The sequence below is a fragment of the Zea mays genome, chromosome 8, assembly GCF_902167145.1.
Source record: "Zea mays cultivar B73 chromosome 8, Zm-B73-REFERENCE-NAM-5.0, whole genome shotgun sequence".
NCBI lineage: Eukaryota > Viridiplantae > Streptophyta > Magnoliopsida > Poales > Poaceae > Zea > Zea mays.
Window position 1 is genome coordinate 80,289,285 of NC_050103.1, and position 5,752 is coordinate 80,295,036.

A 5,752-nucleotide genomic window follows, 5' to 3' on the forward strand; every position below is an offset into this window, starting at 1 on the left:
GTGACATCTTCAAGCTGGCCTGGTAACTGTTGTTATAGGAGAACTCTGCATAAGGCAACCTCTTGTCCCATCCAGACTGATCTTGCAATGCACATGCTCTCAACATGTCTTCGAGGATTTGATTAGTTCTTTCAGTCTGACCGTCTATCTGCGGATGATAAGCTGAACTGAAATTCAGATGTGTACCCAAGGCTTCATGCAACTGCTGCTAGAAATGAGAGGTGAACTGCGTTCCTCTGTCTGACACTATCTTCTTTGGCACACCATGAAGACAAACGATCCGAGACATGTACAACTCTGCCAATACGACACTGTTGTAGTTGGTCTTGACAGGTATGAAGTGGGCTGACTTGGTTAAGAGGTCCACCACTACCCAAATGGAATCGTAGCCAGCTCGAGTGTGAGGCAATCTGACTATGAAGTCCATACCGATTTCATCCCATTTCCACTGAAGAATTCGCAGCGGTTGCAACAATCCAGCTGGCCTTTGATGCTCTGCCTTGATCCGTCGACAGCTATCACACATAGCCACATGCTCGGCGATTTCCCTCTTCATTCCGTACCACCAGAATTTCTTCTTCAGATCTTGATGTAACACCTCAGGTGTTACCATGGCTAGAGCACACCTTGGCACTAAGGACTGTGATCATATGTGGTAGAGACTTAGGGAAACACATAAGAACTTGGAGATCATGTGTTAATCAAAGTTGTTAGGGACCTAAGAAGTATTACTCAAATCTTTGTACACTTATCACCTTGGATAAGAGGGGGGGGGGAAGAACCCTAGACCTCTCTTAAACCCTATCTCCCAAAACCATGGATAAGAGGGGAAAGAGAGGGAGCAAATGTGCAAAACATGAGTAATATTTAACCAAACCTTTAGTAAACTTATAACCAGCAATTAGGGGAAGGAAATATTGCAAAAAGACCCCTGGAGAAACCCCAATTCAAATCTCCAAGTGGATAGAGAGCTAGAGCTCTCTATTTCTCTCTAAGTTAAAAAAACTACACCTACACTAAAGATCAGTCGTGTTCACCTCGAAGCTGGCATCAAACCCACCTATGTTCTATACCAAAAATGTGGCATACCACCTAGGGCACCCACTGGAAAAAGCTGAGCCCGAGACTTGGACGTTTGACATGCCTTGGCATGGTTTTTGTCGCGAAGTGGGCAGTGTGACACACCCGATTTGGCAACCGAAGATCTCCCTACCTAGGCCATATCTGCCATGGCAGCTCACGGATGAGAGACAGCCCTAGGTGCCAGGAAAAGACTCGCGCCGGATTTTTGCCAAGATTCGCACGTTTGCGACTCGGGTGAGCTGTGGAACACGGGCAGAAGAAAAGCTCCACGTGTTCGACGCGCTCTGTGTGCGCCAGAGCACGCCCGCGCGCGCCCCGCGTCGCGCCAACGGCCAGCCGACGCCATGGCCCGCGCCCGCGCCTATAAAGCCCGCTCAGGCGTCGACCACACTCTTCCGCGCACGCCCAAACCTCACCGGAGCTCAACTCACCGTCGTTTGCCCGTGCGCGGCGTGTCCGCGGCCACCATAGCCCCTGCCGCCGTAGACCGGCCAGCCCAGCCCTTCCCAACCCTGTCCAACCCTCTGAAACAAGTGTACACGCCCCAGTGAAGCTCCCCGAGCGAGGAATCGAAGCCTGCTTCGCCGGAGAGGCCAGTCCACGGTCGCCGGAGTTCACAACCCCGCCGGAGTGCGTGGACCGGGTAATCCACTGAATCATTTTCCGATTCCTTGTGCACACGGTCTCTATGTCACCCCGTGAAGCTCACCGTGCCCTTGGATTGAACTAGGTCGCCGTGGTTTGGCCGGCACACTCGCCGCCGACGTGAACACCCGCCTGCGCGCGAGGACCGAACGATTCCGGCCATCCCCGTCGTCGAGCCATACCTCGCTATGACCGCCAGAGCCTCCCCGAGCCAACCCTGCCCTTCGCCGGACCTATCTCGCCGCCGGTAAGCCGCGCCACCCTTTTCTTTCCCGCGGGTACTATTTACATTGGGGGAAGGACCGCGGGTGAGAGGAAGAGAAGGTCAGGGGGCTTTTTGAACTGTCAGCGACCCAGGGGAATAGTGGCGCAGGGGTAGATTTGTGCGAGTTGATTTAGTTTAAACCCAGGGACCTCAGTGTAAACTGTTTTTCTAGGAAACTCTTATTAAATCTGTTTTTAAATTGAACAGAAACTTTAAAAATTCATAACTTCTGTGTAGTTCATCCAAATTTGGTCAAACCAATTTTGCCAGACTCTAATTAATGTGACCTACTTAAGAAAAATATAAAATCCCTAGGTACTATAGAAAACTTTAAGGTTCTGATTTAATTATAGTTTTAGCCAAAAGCTCAATAATAGAAAAAAATAGTTGTACTATTTGACTAGGGTTAGAAAAAAATTGGAGAAGTTTATATCTACCTACTGACCTGTTTAAAAATGTTAAACCTCTCTGTCCACCCCATTAAGTTAGTTTTTGCCCCTTATTTTGCAATATGATTAAGGTTAAGAAAAATAGAAAATGTGATTTAAATAATGAACCAGAGGGCACCCCTATTTTTGTTAGGATACTTATTCAATATAGTTCACTGGAAAAATCTATCATACCCTGGTTTTGTATAAAATAATTAGGATACCTTTTAATTGAATAAAACAAGGATAACTTAGAAAAACCCTACAAAAATAACCCCAAGGTGAAAACACCCCCACCCTTGGGATAGTTAATGTTTTGTTATTAAGAACTTAGGAAAAATATGAAATCTGCTGTTTGACATTTTTTCAAATAACAATGTAGTAGAAAGTGCCTTTTTGACATTAAACTTTAGAAAAGCATAACTAAATAACCACCCCTTAGCTTTCTGTGGTTTTTGGCACAGAAGCCTATTATTACTGTTAGATGCCAACAAAAATAACCTTTAAGACAGACCCCACCTCTAATTAAGAGTTGTAGTACAAAATGACCCATTTACCCAACCTTTATTATATTTGTCTAAAGCATAGCCCTTTTGTTTTGAACCTCAACTTCCTAGAAGGGGCTATAGTGACCAATGGCAACCCACTGTAATTTTTAAAGAATTTTTGGAGAAGATTAAACTACTGTTGTAGTTCAAACCCCCACTAGAATTCATAAATAGAAATTAAAGAAAGGAAAATGAATAATGGAAAATTAGTGTCATCCTAAAACCCTTGTAAATTATCCACTGAAATATATAAAGACAATACAAATCCACTATGCTTATCCTCAATAAAAACCTAAGCCTAAAAAGTAATAAGCATAACCCACTGGAAGCCCCGCATGACTAAGAAACCCTAAGTTACTTCTTGACTTAGTTTCTTTTAGCATAATGTTATTAAATCCTACACAATCATGACATTCATGTTCATTGCATTCGATAGACTGTAACCTTGCTGACGGAGAGTACGTCCTCGTGCCGGAGCAAGGAGCTGCTCAGGAGGTAGCCCCAGATCCAGCACCAGAGCCTGCACCAGAGGACCTGCCTGCCACTGCTTTGGAAGGCAAGCCCAGGTTTATGCATAACCTGTTATTTATGCTATTTTACTTCACTTAATGATTGTAGGATTGATTGTGCACTTAGGTGTAGGAATTGTTTGAAACCCTAGTTGCATGATCTCAGGAATCCTTTTGAGATGAATACTAGTATGATAGGTCGAGTAGTTGCTTTATTATTAGGATCTCGGTAGAAGACGAGTGATTTTTCTAGCACTCGCGCGAGATCAGGATTTGGTTGTACCCACCTTCCTACTATTATGATACTAGTGATAGACAACAATCCATGGGGATTGGTTGTCTACGAGATGAGAAAATGGAATAAGGATTAACATGCGGATACCTGTGTCAAGCGTTTGAACGTACTAAACACATACCGAGAAATATGGTAAATCGGTAAGCCTAGTACCTGAGTGAACCTGCCCGCAGACTTTACCCCTCACGCGACCTGAGACGTGGTCTCCCATTCCGGTTATGGTGGGTACAAGTGCGGTCACTGCACGACGGCAGTGAGAGCACCTAGAGGGGGGGTGAATAGGTGATCCTGTAAAACTTAAAACTTAAGCCACAAAACTTGGTTAAGTGTTAGCACAATAATCACCAAGTGGCTAGAGAGAAGATCTTGCACAATACGATAACCACAAAGAGTTCAACACAGAGATGACGCAGTGGTTTATCCCGTGGTTCGGCCAAGTACAAAACTTGCCTACTCCACGTTGTGGCGTCCCAACGGACGAGAGTTGCACTCAACTCTTCTCAAGTGATCCAATGATCAACTTGAATACCACAGTGTTTTGCTTTTCTTTTCTTATCCCGTTCGCGAGGAATCTCCACAACTTGGAGCCTCTCGCCCTTACACTTTTGATGTTCACAAAGAATCACAGAGTAAGGGAGGGATGAGCAACTCACACAAGACACAAAGATCACAGCAAATACGCACACACAAGACCCAGACTTGAGCTCAAAAAGACTAGCACACTAGAACGGAGCTCAAATCACTAGAATGTCGAACAAGTGCGCAAGAATGATGTGTGAGTGATCAAATGTGCTCAAAGGATGCTTGGTGTTCTCCTCCATGCGCCTAGGGGTCCCTTTTATAGCCCCAAGGCAGCTAGGAGCCGTTGAGAGCAATCTAGGAAGGCTGATCTTGCCTTCTGTCGACTGGCGCACCGGACAGTCCGGTGCACACCGGACATGTCCGGTGCCCGATTTCTTTCCATAAGTGGCGCAGCCGACCGTTGGCTGCTAGAGAGCCGTTGGCGCACCGGACATGTCTGGTGCACACCGGACAGTCCGGTGCCCCCTTCTAGCCGTTGGCTCGCCCACGTGTCCCGCGCAGATCGCGCGGCCGACCGTTGGCTCACCGGACAGTCCGGTGCACACCGGACAGTCCGGTGAATTATAGCGGTACGTCGCCGGTGGATTCCCGAGAGTGGCCAGTTCACTCGAGCCAGCCTGGCGCACCGGACACTGTCTGGTGCACCACCGGACAGTCCGGTGCTCCCAGACTCAGCAGACTTTGGCTGAACAAAGCCATCTCATTTCCAATTCGATTTTTCCTGTTTCCAGCACTTAGACACAATACATTAGTCTCTAAAACAATGTACTAAGTCTGAGAAACATACCTTTATCCTTGATTTGTACTTTGCCCACCATTTTACACTTAGGCACTCGTGTTGGGCACTAAATCACCAAAATACTTAGAAATGGCCCAAGGGCACATTTCCCTTTCAATCTCCCCCCTTTTTGGTGATTTTTGCCAACACAACATAAAGCAAGTAGAACAAGTACAAAATCAATTCAACTAAGAACTCAAAATTGTTTTGATTCAATTTTGACATATATGGATCATCCTTTGCCACCACATGGTTTGTTTTTGCAAATCAAATTCAAATTTCTATCTCTAAGTCAAACACACATGTTAAGACATAAAGAGAGTCATTCCAAGAGAAATTGATTCAAGATTTCAAAAACTCCCCCTTTTTCCCATAATCAATACTTCTCCCTACAAGAAGCCAACTTTTGACAAGAGAGACAATAAAAGAGTTTTGACAAACCAAAAGCTCTATTCTACTATTTTCAAAATCTCTCAAGTGGTAGCTGATCCATTTATTGCTTTGGCCTTTATTTTCTCCCCCTTTGGCATCAAGCACCAAAACTGGATCAATTTTGGCCTTAGAACCCCATTGCCTCACCAAAATCTTCAATAAGAATACAAAGGCAATAAGAGTACAT